The sequence below is a fragment of the Temnothorax americanus genome, unplaced genomic scaffold (genome assembly GCF_048541705.1).
Source record: "Temnothorax americanus isolate GAGA-0224 unplaced genomic scaffold, ASM4854170v1 Scaffold55, whole genome shotgun sequence".
Classification (NCBI taxonomy): domain Eukaryota; kingdom Metazoa; phylum Arthropoda; class Insecta; order Hymenoptera; family Formicidae; genus Temnothorax; species Temnothorax americanus.
The window spans coordinates 479,866-497,604 of NW_027509705.1; the positions used below are offsets into that span (position 1 = coordinate 479,866).

A 17,739-nucleotide genomic window follows, 5' to 3' on the forward strand; every position below is an offset into this window, starting at 1 on the left:
AATGTTATATATTTTTATCTCACACCTCGGCGACGAACCGAGAGTACAGACCGGCACGACCGAGCAACGCGGCTTGAATAAATATCCGCAGGTCCATTTCGCCGGAATTTTTCTTTGTTCAACCCAAACATTGCGTCTGGCACTCGACCGTTTAACGTCAGCAGCGAAAACATAATATATATTCTTGTTTAAGGTATAAAATTATTCGCGAGAAATAATATTTTAATGTAATTTTAGCAAATGCTAAATAAATTAACTTAATCTGACCTAACCCTAATCTAATCTAACCAACAAATTTTGTAATTATTGCTAATATCTCGAATATAGTCCGCGCAGTGATTTTAAATTTTCATATTACTCGAGTCTTTCTCAATCGTAATGCACTATCAGATCTAACTTTTATGCTAACATGAAACGTTTCTTCGGTGGTGTTTTTCAGCTCGTTGATTTAATCATGTGAAATCACTGCGAAAAAGCCCAGTGCCACGAGGCCGACGCCTGTTTAATGGTTTTCTAAAAGCACCCGTCGACACGGATGAGCTTTTCTTCGCTCGTGTCGAAGTGCTCAATAATGCGACCACGCGAGTGTCTGCCTATGTACGTGCGAGCGCGCGACGGAAAGAGAGCTTCATCCCTCGAGCGCAAAGAGTAGTATTAAAATAACGATTATGTCGGGGCTTAAGATTTATTTTGATTATTTTCAATGGTACGTCCCGCCGTAACAGCCTTCCGCAATTTATTTCATTGTATATGATATCGCGAAATAATGGCATTAATTACGAATAGCGGAGAGTTGAATTTTGCAACCGTTTGCGCTACATATTTATTACAATTCGAAAAACTGCAAAAACATTTTGCGAGAATTGAAGCACGCGTTTACAACGGAATTATTTTAACGTGATTAAAATATGTAATATTCGATTATTAGCAAATTTTATTTATTATATATAGAATTTTATATGTTCATTTTATTTTGCAAAGGCGAAACACGTTACTCTGACACTTTCGAAAACATTTTATATGCAACGATCCAATCTGATGCCAGTATTAATTATCATGCTTATAAATGATATCAGATACGACCAACAAACGGGCAGCCTTTCAATGTAGCGCGCTAATTAATTATGGATTTCCGACGACCGTCTTTGTCGCTTCGCGGACGCGTCAACGCATTCGTATATTATATGAGCCATTATCAATTAATCGATAAAAGTACCTTCGACGTACCATCGCTGCCGAGGTTATATCGCCGCGATTTAACCGAATTAATATCCATGCGCGTGACCAGGCCGTTAAACATGCAGCATACGTACGTACATACGTATATACGAGATTACGTACGTGAATAATCCGCGAATCGGCTGCACGGATGACCGTCACATGCACACATACGCTCTCGTTGCGCGCACGACGTGTCAGGCGCATTCCGCACCCTGAAACAATTCCCCGCATGAACGTTCCGATCGTATCTCGTTAAGGGCCATTACAGTCTTATTTGTCCGCGCCCCTGGAGTGCCCATACATCCGCATATTCGCCAAAGCCCGCTATAGACGTATAGGGACACGCAATACCTATCTCGGACTTGGATACTTAATATTAATTACAGCGCGTTCGGCTCTCTATAGGCGGCGCACCCTCTGCACGCGCGACCGCATTATGTCATTATTAGCCTGGTCGGCCACCCGGTAGTGGTCTTCTGGGACGTGCACCATGGTCCTACATGTCCTACATACACGACCGGCGCGGCGTTCCGCACCTGCGAATGTGTCGGTTGCACCGGCTGCAAAGTAAAGAATGACCTCCGGGCGTTCGTAAGCGGTCGTCGAGATTCGTATCGATTCTCGGCTCTACGGCCGAATTGCATATGGCATGTGCAATATCTTCCGTAGATTATTTCAAAATAATCTGAGATGAAGCTAAGATAAAAATCCGTAAATTTATTTTACTGTAATATGAAGAATATACTTTGGATTTTTTTCATCTAGATAACATAAAGACGATTCCATTTCTCTATCTAGACACCGGCAAAGGTATATATGACGGCAACTTATTGTTAAGATATTCGCTCTCGCAAATCTGAACAAAGTTAGAATTTACAAAATGCATCCAGTACGTAATTTATTGTGTATTTTAAAGCGAGACGATCGATTGTTGCTAATTACAATTCATTAAAACGGACTGCATACCTCGAGGAACTTTCCGATACAATAAACGTTAACGTCTAGGAAAATACGTTCCTCGCTGAGTTTCGTAGACGTCGAGTCTTCCGGGATTCTGCCCTCGAGTGCGGCTAGAAAATTCATAAATGGAAGGAAACGCGAAAAAACTAAGACTCCATCCTGGTATACTCGTGGCTGCTAGGATAATGGAAGCGCATGGCACAAATAATAACGCCAGCAATAAGAATGCCGGGCGACACTATTGTCAGAGAAACTTAGCGATAAAGAACGGGCAGACGCGGAGCCGCGCTTTAAATAAAGTTGTAATTGCTTAAACAAAGGGGCGGATTCTACGCAGGGTAAAAAGTGGCCCCGTTTCACCGGCAGGATTTGCGGCCGACTATTTTGTCGCGACATTCGTTACGACTAATTCGCTGCGGTGTCGGGCCGTCGCTTCTTCCCGGCGCGGCGCGACGTACGCGGAAGGGGACATTATTTCTTTGCCGCGCCGCGGCGGGCGGCGGGGCGGAAATTGCACTGGCAAACTTCATACGTGTTGCGGACATTACATGCCTATGTGTACGTATATGTATACGCATGTATACGCATGCATGCAACTCCGGCGGTCCGGCCGACTCGACTGGCCGGCCGCATCCCCGGGGGGTCGAAACTGCACGACCGAATTCTTTCCGCGCCGACCACGCAAACGCGCGCGCGTGTGTGTATAGATAAACGCGCACCCACACGTGAACGTGCGCAACTGCAAATTGCGGAGATTGAAATTACGCGGCCGATATTCTGTCTGCTTTGCGAATACGCGCCGACCGGCAAACTCGCACGCTTGTTTCTCGTATTGATGCCAATATTCCGGGCGATAATTCAGTAGCGTATCTAGATAGGAATATCATCCGATACTCAGGAGTTATCACGTCGGAAATTAGCCGCGCGATATAAAATCGCGAGTACGATCGTGTCGAGAGGTAACGTGAAAACGAATGAAATATAATCGAATAGAATGGAATAATGTTTATTGCATCTTCAGAATGCCTTCTCAAAAGGTAGATGTGAAAAAGGAAGTAACGCAGATATTAGAATGCTTGACGAGATTACAAAATGAGGATAAAAAATATAAAGAGCACAAGTTGATAGTGTCAAGTATTAAATATATAAATTAATTTTCGTTAATTTTAAACTAAATTTAATTTAACTAATAAAATTAAAATAATCCTGTTTTGTATTAAAATAATAAATTCCGACACGCATGGTAGTTAAAAACAGCAAAACGTTATTTAACTCAAGTATTGGTTTAAATTTCACTTTCGAACTTAAAAAATTGAAATGAAGATATAAATAAAATAGACTTCTGATGGGAAAAAGTTAAAGAGAGGAGGAGAGATTTGCGAGAAGAGATGCGCATTTATTTCATACTGTCAAGTTAAGTCGCTTAACGGTATTAAAACGGTGCATCCGATAAGTTTCACGGTATATTGCTGACAAAAAGTTCTTGAAGACATAATGAGAATAATAGAGGGAGAGAGTGGGAGATAGAGCGGAGTTGAAGTGAAGTTTTGCAAGTTAAGGCGGGAGATACGTGACGATGAGGTATCTCTCTTTCAAAAAAAAAAAATGGGCGAACGCGAGTGAATTGTGAATAAATCAGCGCTCATTTTAAACGGATTGTCTTCTTTTATCGATTCCGCATACTTTCGCCGAAACGAAATCAGATCTCTTCTTCTTATCTCGCGGCTCTCGCGCGAAACGCGTCACTGGCACCTGGCGGCACCTTTATTCTCGGACGCTTTAAACACTTTCGAGACAATGCTCGCGTTATTTATACATAGAGGAGGTGATCGAAGTGGAAATGAGGTCTATCTCGACTCGAAACTGCAAGACACGCGCGCAACGTTTCCGACAGCTTTCGCGCATCAGTTCTGATTTAGAGTAGCGAATAAGGCACGACACGCGCTAACTGAGCCACCATTCGCTATTGTCGGTTCGCGTCACGTACAAATGTGTCACAACTTCAGATCAGAGGTCGCGCGGCCCTGGACGGAGATCTCCTGGGTATAGCCGCTGATCCTCTTTACGTATTTGGTCCTTCAACACGTTCCAGCCACTCTCTGTAGCCGCAATGGCGTAACAATAAATCTCCCGACACTTCCCGGGGCTAAACCAGAATCCGATTGTCATGTTTTTGCAGTTGGTGATTTTTGACTGCTAAGTAAAGCGCAGGAAACGTTGCTCCGTTAAAGTTGCTCTGATAGCAGATTAAATTGCCACAGAAGGTTTGTTATATTTAATCAAAGCAAATAAAATTGAAGACGCAATTTTTATTAATCATCAAAATAATTTCACGCTATTAGCTTCAATCTTTTTCCATAAAAAGATCTTGCAAAAACTCTAACGCTATTTCTAACGTTATTTAAAATGAAATTTAATAAAAAAGTAATTAATTTATATATTAATTTATAATATAATAGATTTAAAAATAAAACAAGACATCTTTTGAGAAGAAATCATTTTATTTGAACTGCTACACTTATCTAATTTATATAATAACATTAATAGTTAATATAAGCAATAAAGTACAATCATGTTAACAAGTGCATTTAGTGAGTGCATTCAATAAATAACTGCTCATAGCAACTAAGTAGCAATTAAAAAGTTTATTTCTAATTCTTGACATGCCCTGTGATCTTAAAAATTGTAAGTAAAAGTTTAAATATAAGGGAGCAGTGTGGTCTAGTGGTAGAGCGCCAGACTCGTAATTTGTAGAACCGGGTTCAAGTCCCATGTAGCATGGAATTCATTTTTCGAAAAAAAGCTGTGCACCCTCTCGCGCACGAAAAGACAGTTATCGTGCGGAGAAGACTGGACTCCGTCTTTCGGAAGAGACGTTGGAGGTTGCGACGATAGGCTAGTTCTCTATCTTGCGGAAAAACCGAAAAAATTACTAAAAAGCCTAGAAGCGAAAGCTAGGCATCGGATAACGTCGAAAGACGTTCTAAAACCGAATAATATATACATATATATAAAGTTTAAATATGCGTAAAAAAACAATAAGCTATGAGTATTGATAATAATAAAATAAACTATATATATTATTTTATTTTAATTTCTATGTATGTAATTGGATAATGTTATTGAATACTACATTAGAGTATTTTAATAATTTATCTATGATTTTTCGCCTAATTGCTTCAGTTACTGCGACATTAATTAAAGTATATTTTATTAGTATTGTATTAAATACTTAAATATGTTTTTTGATTTAAAAAGAATTTATATAATCAATATATTTCCACATAAAAAAAAAAAAAAAAAAAAAAAAAGTATTCTTTTATTATCTACGTGTTTCCGTGTGGGGTTGTTAGTTTCCCATCGGGCGCCTCTTTAGGTGGCAGATTGAGGAATGCTTGCCGGAGGGTACCGGGGAAATAAAATACACGAGGTAAACCAAAACTAACAATTAAACAGAACAATGGATAAAACGCAACGGATGGAGACTACCCCAAGTGGTAATCCAAGCAATGACTCGGGCAATCCATCCTCCTCGGAGGCAGGCCCCAAGAATTCTGGGGGGGGGGGGCAACTATTAATAAAACCCCTACTAATGTAGCAGCCATTGGAGCTGGTAAAATCAGAAATCGCTCGCACTCGGCCAGTGAGCTCTCAGTGTGTGATAAAGTGAACACAGTTCATCAGCGAAATCAAATTCCAAACCAAAAGGAGCTTGGTAATCAGCAACCTTGGAACACTACATCTAAGAAAAGGCTAAGGAAGAGTCCCACAGAATCAACAAGACCTACAAAACAAACGTATAAAACTGGGTATAATCAACCAAATCTTAAGGAATTGTATATGAAATAAAGGTAGAAGAGACTGAAAAATATAATAGAATTAGAAATAATTTGATATCTCAAAATTTGCGGAAGTTAGAGCAACTACAAACATTTCTGAAAAAATTCAGAATTTTATAAAAAATGAACTCCTTTACCGATCATCGCCAAATTCAATACCAACTTTCCTTTAATGACACTCTACATTAAAAAAAAAAATTGAGCCCGATATCTTAAAATTTGCGGAAGTTAGAACAACCACGAACATCAAATCCGTACACGCACGCACCCACGTACGCACGAACATTTTTTTAAACGCAATTTTTTGACGTTTTAGAACACTCTGAACATATTGGCATCAAAAACTCAAAAAACAATCTTTTATTTTAAACATTTTTCTCTAGGAACAACATTTTTGGAGAAAGTCACGCTTTATTTGGTCCACCCTGTATATTACATAATGGTAAACAAAAACAATTCATATTATCAGTCTTCGTTGTCTTCTGAATGTGTAAACGGACACATGCGGATATTTTTCCTTCTATTTGTTAGGTAAACAATCACTAACGTTACATCTTATGGGATAAAACTCTCGTAGTTTAGAGCATTTTTCGAAAATAACGGAATATTTATTAGGTATATCAAGTTTCACTCGAGAAAGATATAACTTTTTTAAATTTTTGCACTGCGCTAGTAATTCCAATTTGTGATCAGTGAGGACAATAAAGCACAAAGAAACTACTTCCAGGCGTTGACAGGAAGAAAGTAATCTGTCCAAGCTATTATCAGCGATTGAGTATCCGAATCTGTAACAAAAATCATATAATTATAGTACTTCCTTTACAAAAAAATTAATGTAACTTTTCAAGATGCTCGCAAGAAAATCAAACACACAAATTTTCGATAAAGAATACGGTATAATATGTATTTTAAAATAAAATTAAAAAGTACACACAAGTTAAGATACACTTTTCGTAAATGCTTACAGTCAGCGAGGGCGTTTACACTCTGCGACGTAAGATCACATGTATTCAGTAAATTTATTTCTTCGAAGTCTGGACACGAATTTTTCAACTCTATTGCAACGGCCTCTAGCTTTACATACTTCCAATATGTTGACTGTAAATGTAACTCACGCATCCGTTGATTCTTTCGCAGTATTTTGCAAAGACGTTTAGCTTTTATACGTGTACCAGAAAGGTCTAAATATTCCAAACCATTTAGATTTTTGAGACACAAAAATCCTTAATTGTCTATGCAATCACAATCGTTTAGATCCAATTCTAAAAAAAATGTGTATCGGTCATATGCGATTTAAAAAAAATCTTGACAATCATTATATACTATATGTACCCAGGTAGCAACGTGTTTGCATTGTTGTTAGCATGTTGCTGACAACATAGTATGTGTTGCTATCAGAATTGTGGCAACTGATGAGTCCGCATTTGTCGGCAAGTTGATGCCTTCACGATATAACAATTTTGCATAGCAACTTGCCAGCAACTTGTTGGCAACTTAGGCTGCGGTCTAAACGTCTGATTCAAAATTCGAGATGTTGCTGTCATGTTGCTAGCAACGCGAAGTAAATTTGATGTTGTTCTCTTGCCGACAAATTGCTGGCAATACATATATCCAATGTTGTCTGCATGTTGCTTCAAATATTAAATTACTTGAAATCAATTGAAGCAAATGTACGGCAAGTTGCCAGCATCATAAGCAATCACAGGTTGCGCGATTTTGTTCAGACACGCTTTGCTATCTGGGTATACATGTATACATACCTTTTAAATTTTTGCATATCTTTGAAATTTTAAGTAGGGCTTGACTGTTAACAGATTTGCAGCCACTTAATCTTAAGTGCGTTAAACGCCTGCCGCAATTATCAAGAAAATTTACGAAATCCATAACATCAAAGTCGCTTCTTGTCAGATCTAACTGTTGTAAATATTTACATCTAGGTGTAAAGTAACAAAATATATCGCGCATATCTCTACGAGATACACATCGCATGTTCAAACGCATATAGAGTTCACGGTCCTGTATTACATTATTAAAGCGTTTATCTACATATTTTGTACGGTGTAGCGTCGTCAAATCTAAGTTTTTAAATATGTTTAGTAGTATTTTATCCTGCAAAAATAAAATATAAAACTAAAATAAGATGACATTACAATAAATGTTAATAAAAGGAAACGCAGACAAACTGCAACGTAGTAGCTCCTTGGATTCATCCGAAGAGAGTTTCATATTCTGTGCATTATTCGTATGATTTTTCTGTAAAAGACAACGCCAGTATATCTGTTCAAGAGGTTGCACATGGCCAGGGATTACGTCTCGAGGAGTCCTTACACTGCTGCAAATAACGTCGACCCAAATTTATTTTTATTATTAACAAAATAAAAGAATTTGAATTCACCTAATGTCGACGATAATAATACCTTTTACAAATAACGCAAGATTCAGGAAAATTTGCTTGCAGATGAATTATATCCAAGTGTGCTCTTTTCAAATCTGCTGTTAAATTATCATCCTCACGGTATAAAGAGTATATGCAGTTAAATTTTTTTAACAAATTAGTTAAACTCTCGTTAGGATTTTTAGAAAGGATCAAATCTGATGTACCGATAAGCATCACAGCATTTAGCTTTGTGTAAGATTTAGGTGAGCTGTTTTCAAATACTAATCTGAGCATTTTAGTTTTAAAGTTACATGGATGCGATAAGGGTGGGGAAAATAATCTTGATCTTGAGAAACAATCTGAGACGATCCATTCCACAACTGAAGCCACTGATTATTAGAATTTTGAGCCAAAATTTGAACTACGTTTCCAGGATTATATATTTCGTATAAAGAGACTCTGATTGGATATACAGCTTTATGAAACTCGATATCTTCAAAATAGAAAATATAATTATACTCTTTTCTCAACCCAACTTATCTAACGATATCTTTATTTATCAATTTAAATACTACATACCAATATAACTATTTTCTAGCTTTGTCTGATCAAAAAAAACTATAAAATTAGGCCATTGCAAAGGTTCTTTGTATTGCCATGGAGATGTTGAGATATCGATATCATTATCATTTCTCTGAATTGACAAGTCAAAAAGTGTCAAATACTACAAATTCTTGTAGCGTAAATTAGATTGCGATTATTCTGTATAGGGCAATATATAACAGATAATACCAGGAAATATACACATACCCACGAAGATCCTAATCCAGAGCTCCTGAAAGGTATGAATATGAAGTATGAAATAGTTCTCCATAGTTTAGAGATTTGGGTGGCCCAATTATGTCAGGGCCAGTATGAAATATGCAGTATGATATAACATTGTAGTGGTTCTTAGGAACAAATATTTTCTTCACAAATTGATAGATGAAGTCAACACTATCCTCTTCTCCTACCGATACTTTGCCAATATAGAGATATCGATTACAACTCTCGCAATAAAAGGGTTGATAATAGGATGTCTTACTTTCTCTCTAAAAAAAGAAGAAATGTATTATAATAATACATATTTATAATCATAGCATAAAGATTATATAATGTAAGTTTATTTTACTTTTATTCACGTTGCTAGTACTGACATTTTTGTCTGCCTGCATACGTGACGTAAACTATAGATTTTTAATACTCGCAATGAATATTAGAACATTTAGAATGCAGAATTAAAAAGAAATATATATTTTAGTTAACATAACACATTTTGTTCTACAAAGAATAATGTATAAGATATCTACTTTTAAAAACACTACTTTTATTATAATTATTATTTTAACTTTTCTATTAACTAATTGTACTTCTATTTTGGAATGTTATTTACAAAATTAAAGTTTAAAATATGTCAGTCAAACTCTAACAAGTTTTGTCACTATATATTGCATTATTATTTTATTATAGAATAAATTATATATAATTGTTGTATATGTTTTAATTTTGGCCTTTTTATATTTTTTATAACACTTTTTATTTCTTGTGATATATATAGGTATATATAGGATGTCCGATAATAATCGCCGAACCTTTTATCTTGTATGCAAGTAGAGTGACAATTTTTTGTTACCTATAGCTTTCAAAAAGGAATAAAAGGAACAAAAAAATAATCAAAAAAGATAAAAAAAAATTATATTACATGTTATTTACAAATATTTTTTATTTAAATGTATATAGAATAAATTGTGTGTGTTGGTGTATGGAATATAAACATAAACTGGCCTCTTAGAATATCTCTTATACAGGGTGTTTGATTTAATCTGTCCACGCCGATATTTCGGAAACTATCAAAGTTAGACGAAAAATCAAAAAACGTCTTTTAATGGGATTACTTTGAGATGATTTTCAGCATGATAAAATCGTATCCTTCCGTACTGGATTTCGAGGGGCATTGAGAGTGTCAAATTTTTTAAATAAAAACTCCGTACAAAAGTAACACTAATCGATAGGATTCAAAAAGACGAATCCAACGATCTATATTTTTATATGCTTATCGTAAAAATTAGGACCGCAGTGAATTTTTGAGAATAACCTGTGAAGGGTATCGATCATCAAAAATTCACTGCGGTCGTAATTTCCACAATAAGCATAATAAATATGTAGGTAGATGGATTCATCTTTTTGAATCTATTGATTGGTGTTATTTTTGTATGGGGTTTATATAATAATATAGGTCGTTGAATTTATTTTTTTGAAACCCTATCAATTTGTGTCATTTTTGAGGGTTTTTATTTAAAAAAATTTGCCCTTTTCCTTTACTCTTCGAAATCCAGTAGGATACAAATCCGGAAGGACACGATTCTATCGCGCTGAAAAGCATCTCAATGTAATCCCGTTGAAGAACCTTTTTTGATTTTTTGTCTAACTTTGATAGTTTCCGAGATATCAGCCTGGACATATTAAATCCTACACCCTGTATACACATGTATGCACACTGTCTGACGTCTATTAAGCTGACACAGCCAATTCACCGCAATCGAATAAAATTTATACAGAAATTTAGTGCTCTTTTGTTGCTAATTTGTTGCTCCATTCCCGATATTTTGTAATTTCTTTTTTAAATCCTGGAAACTACCCCCAAAGCTATTTCTCCATAAAAATTGCCAACCATTTGCATTAATTTCGATTTTGTTGCTCCACCCTTAATGCTTAAAAACCACCCTTAGCTTATCCTACACCAGCACAACATCTTAAAATTGTAAATTAAACAGATTTCCGAATTGATTATGTATCCCTGATTTTGTTGCTCGCTATTTTTAACAAATCCGATTTTGTTGCTTCACCCTTAATGCTTAGCTTATCCTACACCAGCACAACGCCTTAAAATCATAAATTGAACAGATTTTCGAATGGATTATGTATCCCTGTTGTATATGTATCTGTTTAATTTACAATATCTCATTCCTGCACGGCCTCGAGTGAGAAATCCATATAGAGATATAAGAATAGAGTGCGCGAGCAAGCTGAAAAAGCGATATAGGAATAGAAAGAGAAAGCTGCGTAGAATAAAAAGAGAAAGCTGCGCGTGGGCCCCTTCTGACTTTGTTTCGCATGCACGCGTAGACAAAGACAGAAAGGGCCTATATGCAGCGTTCTTTTTCTATTCCTATATCGCAGCCTCTTACGTGCTAGCATATGACTCGCGCACTCTATTCTTATATCTCTATAGAGAAATCTGCGCTGCGTGCGGAAATATTTCATTCCTGCACGGGTTTGAGTGGGGAATTTATCGCGTGGGGAATTGGCTATTTGTCACACAGATGGCGCGCGCGTAATGGGCTCTTTTCTACGCACGTACGTGTGATATAATAGTTATTTGTGTAACAAGTGCGGTAAGTTGAAAATTGGACGTGCGGAGTGGACGCACGAGCCGAAGGCGAGTGCGACCACCCGCACTAGTGTCCAATTTTCAACCCGCACGTGTTACACACCCTATTTTATATTACACGTGCGTTCCGTTTGGGCGCTCACGCGCTGTAAGCATCATTCTATCTTCGTTGCACATCGAATATCAAACGAAGATAGAGCGATGCTTACAGCGCGTGAGCGTCCAAACGGAACGCACTCATAAAGAATATTGGGATCCTTAGAACAATTTTTTGTTGTATCATTAACGTGTGAAATAAGTGTAATCAAGAACTCTATGTGGTGTCCCCTTCGTCGCCCAATATATCTGATATTGTCAGTCATCTCATGTTCATGCTTATCTTTGTCAAGAGGACTTGTTTCAGAGTCAAGGATGAAAAACAAAAATTATTTTTATTTAATTGTTAATTAAAAAAAAATTATAAAATATTTAATTAATAATTTTTGGGAAAATATTAAAAATTATTTTTTTTCCATTATTATTATTTAGAAAATTAGAAATTATAAAATTATTTATTTTTTGAAAAATGAATAAATAAAAAAATTAGTTATATATATTAGAATTCTCAATTTATTATTAAATTTTCAAAAAATTACGAAATAATGTTAAATTATTAATAATTTTTGTAAAAATAATTTTTTTTTGAAATTATTTACATATATATATATATATATATTGCTTGGTAAATAAAAATAAATTAAATTTTTTTTGGCACACAATATTGTATTTTTGCTTATTAATGATTACTTTAATATTTAAAAAATGAATAATGAAAAAATTTTTTTTGCCGATTACTGCGCCCAAGTAGCTAGTAGTAACACGAATTACATGCAAGGAAACGATCAATTGACATTGGAAAGTAAAATACATAAAACTAGTAATGATAGTAATACTAGTAATCAAAAGGTAATGGTATGCTGGAACTCATGAAGCAGATGATCTCCATGTTCAATCTAATGTCTAGTATCATCGCCAAAATGTCGTCGCCTTCAATGAATTAAAGATTGCCTCATGGAATGTTAATGGGCTAGCCAAACGCTTTCTTGAATTGAAAGCCTTTATTAATATTATGCACAACATAGACATAATCATGATCTCAGAAACACATTTTACTAATAAAAACTACTTCTGTTATGTCTGGGTATAAATTCTATCAAGCAATGCATCCAGATATGGCACTGCGCATCGTGGAACTGCCATCTTAATAAAAAATAATATCAAACATCATATAACAAACCCCTATAAATAGAAACATATTCAAACAACAAATGTTTTAGTCGAGGATTGGATCAGTCCACTGGTTCTATCAGCTGTCTATTGCCTTCCCAAAATATGCAAACAAGAAGGAACAGTTTAAACAATTCTTCGAATAGCTTGGACCAAGGTTCATGGCGACAGGAGACTTTCAATGCAAAACATACGCAGTGGGGATCCAGACTGATCACACCCAAAGGAAGGGAGTTGCTTTAAGGTGCGATTTCATTGACGCTAGAAACCAGCGGCAGCGTCAAGAAAATGTAGTGGGGGAAGAAGTTCAGACCGTCTCAACTTCTTAGCGTACCGCAAAATTCAACGAAACTTCTTCCCCCACTACATTTTCTTGACGCTGCCGCTGGTTTCTAGCGTTAATAAAATCGCACCTTTATGCTGTCAATTCATTAAATCTCAGCGTCAGCGTCATCTCAATTGGGCAGCCTACTTACTGGCCTAGTGATAAAAACAGGGTCCCTGACATCATAGATTTTGCTAGCATTGAAGGAATCTCTAAGAGATATGTTACTTGCAAACCGAGCTTTGATCTCTCCTCGAACCATACCCCGATTATAATAAATTTGAGTAGTCAATTCATAGAAAATGATATCACATGCAGGCTTCACAGTAGTAAAACAGACTGGCGCCAATTCCGGCAGGATGTGGAAGATAACTTTAACAAAAATGTACCTTTAAAAAATAATGAGGACATAATGTTTGCAGTGCAGCACTTTAATGAGTGCGTACAACAAGCTGCCTGGAAAACTAATCCCAAAGCTACAATTAAAGACAATACTTGTACCCAATGAGTATCAGAGAAAAGGTTGCTTACAAAAGAAAGGTTAGAAAATTATGATGTCCGCAAATTAAAAGGCAATTAACTGCATTACTAATAAAGTAAAAAATATGCTATCAGAATAAGTTAAGAATAGAGAAGTGCAACAATATTTAAAGTAACATACACAGCAACAAAAGCAATACTATATTGATGTAACTATTTCTGAGTATGTCAGTGGCAATACACCGAGTAAGCCAATAATTAATTAATTATACACAACTTGTTACTGAATGTCCGTAGGACAGATCGTAATATGAATGTGGAGTTAAAAAAAAACTTACGTGTTAAAATTTAATAATAATAATTATATTTTTAACTGAAAATTATATTACAACGATTTGATTCGAAATATTCGATTCGATTCGACATCAAAAGTCCTTAATTCGCACATCTCCACATCATAGTATGAAATATAAACAGAGTTTTCACAAATTCTCATTTATTAACTATAATAATATCTAATCGGAATCATTCGATGAACTTTATTAATCACTCCTATATATTTTTCAGCTTGTCAACTTGTTCAAATAATGCGATATGACAAAGTACTTAATCATAAATTATTTTCGCCCTATATAAATGACTGAAAACCATCACGTTTGTGGAAGGTCGATCCATCGACCCTTCAGAAATTCTGACAAATCCGGCAGATTGTTCCGTTGGCTGGCCATTTAAGTGGCGATAGACGAACTTTTGATGTTAATTGCGTGACCCGCCCTCGTCGTGTCGTCACCCACGTGGTGATCAATCCTGCTGGTTTGTATCCCTTTAAATGCATCCTTGAACTCCCTCGTTTCTCGTGTCGAATCATCGCCGTACGATGCAAAATAAAAAAGAAGGAAATGTATCCGGCACTAGTCGACGTCTTACCCACTTTTCGCATTTCGTTACAAGAGTCTGTTATAACCCCGATATAAGGCGAAATTTTGTTTATTCTGCTCGTACCTGTCATTCTCCATTATTGCCGAAGGAAAAAAACCGGGAAAATGACGAGAAAATAGACGAAGAGGCGCGATGCACCTCGTCTACCAAGCGGGGGTATTATGAAACGCCAGCCGTCACTCGCGGAACCGGGTAAATCAGTGGAAACGAGAACGCACGCGAAAGAGAGAGAGAGAGCGAGCGAGCGAGCGAGAGAGAGAGAGAGAGAGAGAGAGAGAGAGAGAGAGAGAGAGAGAGAGAGAAGAAGCCGGGGTGGTCCGGATCAACAAACAGATTAATCTGCGTTAAATCCTGGACGCGCTCTGCGCATCCGAGCTGGAGGTGGATGATGGCGGCGAAAGGGTTGAACGAGAGGGCGAGACCGAGGGTATAAAAAGAGAAAACCGTGATGATGGACGCGCGTGAAAAAAAAGCGCCGACAGCGAGGTGGAGCGCGAGGCGGAAAAATTTACTTCTCTAGAAGTCGTCTATCAAAATAACAGAAACGCACCGGAATATTCTGCCGGTCAACTGCGGCGCGCGTCGCTCGATCCTGCCGCTCTTTTGCAGACATTTTTGCCGTCCTCACGGCGATGTAGGAGGTCGTCGTAAAACACGTATACATATTTATGCAGGTCGGACAGGCGGCGCGTCGTGCCGCGCCGAGAGAGCCTGGTTCGAGAGGTGTATAGGTTGTTTTCGCGCTAACTTAATTTGCCCCTCATCGAGGATACAAACCCGTTTAAGCCGTGCGGCCCCTACCTTACTCCGTGTCGGGACGGTGACTCCATTTCCAGAGGCTGCCGCACGACCGAGAGTGAATTATCGCGCGCTACGCCGTCACACTCGTGCCGCCCACAGGGTGACCCTCGTTGTAGGTATATTTGCACTACAGACCGACTCTCTCCGCACCTTTCTTTCAAAGGCGCACAATCTTGATGCGTAAATAAAAAAAGAATCAGAGTACGTTCTCGCTTAGGATAATCCCAGACAGCACTTATGCGGTATATCCAAAATTGGGACATAAGACTATGAAGGGAGTCACTATCGAAATCACACTATGAGATTTAAAAAACTAGTATATTTTAACATTTTTTAATTTTTAACGTTTTAATATATTTTATGAAAGAGTCAGGAAATTAAAATTCTCTTGAAGCGAGAGAGAATCGCCAAAAATTAATAGATAAATAAGGATTTCAGGGTTTCCGACGAAAGGATACTTATGCATCATGTACATCAGTAACTTAAATCAGTTTTGTACAGTTTTTCTCCACTCGGTTTGCAGAAAGATTGGAGTTACTGATATCTTGTTTGAAAGTTTTCACAAATCCCGGGGAATCTCCGCAAAATATTTTTCCGAGGCGAGACATTTTTCTAACGTATAGGAATGTATATAAGAGGAAGAGAAGCGCCGCGCCGTAGCTGTACATTTTGTATCGAGAAGAGAGACTTCGGGGGATTAAATAACTCGAGATATGTTTAAATGTAAATCTGCGAAGGGAACGCGACCGGTGTATCGTCATCGAACGCGCACTTAAGAATCGAAATCTCGAAAACCCTCGTTCGCGAAAGTCGCGGACGCGGATCGTCGACGTTAGCAATCAGCTAAAAGCTGTTTCGATCAACCGGCATTGCACGATTATGAAGCGATCGATTGGTCGGGTCGGCAGTCGGCACCGCGCATCGTGCATTGCGCGGTAATTACTTAAAATCACTCGTTACTTAATTACGCAGAATCCCTCACAAGCCGTGTTATTAAATCTCGCGCGGAAATCGTGCGGTCGGAGCGGCTACGGCTTTTCCTGCAGCGAGAGCGCACAGCCGGCCTGGTGCATTCGTGAAATTAAATGACGCGTGCTCGGCTACACGCCGCGCCGCGCCGGTGCACAGAATTCGAGCTGTATTAAAATGGAATTTCTCGGGAGAACCGCGGGAAAAAATGACGCTGCAGTTTCGTCGCTTCGCGCCGCGCCGTTCGCGTTCGCGAGCCTTCTCCCATTCTACAGCGCCCGCAAAACGCGCGCGGAAGAGAGATCGGTGCGCGGAGTCGCGCACGTGCAATCCTGAAAATATCGAAATAGCCCGCGGGAGATCGAGGAGGATGCACTCTCATCTGATATTCATGATGAAATCTCTGTGGAGCATACCGTTCTCCCGATTAATTAATTTCGTTTGAAAGCGTCTTCTTCGCGGCCCACGATCGTGCGAAGTGACAACTACGGCGAGGAATATTTCTGCGATAGTTATGACAAATATTGATAGATTGCTAACTTTAGGATAAACTCGGGTAAGATGGCCATAGAGGAAAAGATGGCCAACCCATGTTCTATCAATCTAACTCATCATCTATAGTATCGAATGAACATGAGTTGTCCATCTTAGAATTTACCCTATATATATATTTATATATCACCAATCGAAATAAGTTGTTTTTTCATGGGTTTTTTTCCTCTCAGGACGATCCGTTTTCATTATTTAGTTTCTCTCTCTCGAAAAAAAAATCATCTTCTCATTGTCAGTCGAAATCGAATGTTTGCTTCGCGATTTGTTCGATTATTTTTGCGTAATATTAAGCATTCAATCCACAGCAATTAATAGCAATATCCGAATGTTTCCTCTGTTTTTTCGCTGAAATTCAAATAAGCGTTGCCTTCCACTCCCGCACATTTACTTCGCGCGATTGTTTTTCTCTTCCATTGATTACTGCTCGAATGGGAAAATGCTTTTCCCTGACAAATTTATTATTGTCATTCAAATTCGCGGCGTTTACTCGTGCCAACGGAACCGCGACGTAAATTCTTGTCCCAAACAAGTAAATTCCTCGCACTTAACGCCCGTGGAGCGAAAAACATGAAAATGCAGT

At 37.7% G+C, this 17,739-nt stretch overlaps 1 protein-coding gene and 1 long non-coding RNA gene across 5 annotated transcripts in view; one reads left to right on the plus strand and one right to left on the minus strand.

Moving 5' to 3' along the window:
• The window catches only part of LOC143904621 (irregular chiasm C-roughest protein), a 214,705-nt gene that overhangs the window by 127,077 nt on the left and 69,889 nt on the right, over positions 1-17,739 (plus strand). The gene's annotated exons all lie outside the window — the stretch shown is intronic.
• The window catches only part of LOC143904623 (uncharacterized), an 84,161-nt gene continuing 72,730 nt past the window's right edge, over positions 6,309-17,739 (minus strand). The window contains exons 3-6 of the long non-coding RNA XR_013258994.1: positions 8,438-9,488; positions 7,781-8,352; positions 6,955-7,282; positions 6,309-6,805 (exon numbers count right to left, since the gene is read on the minus strand). This is a non-coding gene — a long non-coding RNA (uncharacterized LOC143904623). The remainder of the gene's footprint in view (positions 6,806-6,954; positions 7,283-7,780; positions 8,353-8,437; positions 9,489-17,739) is intronic.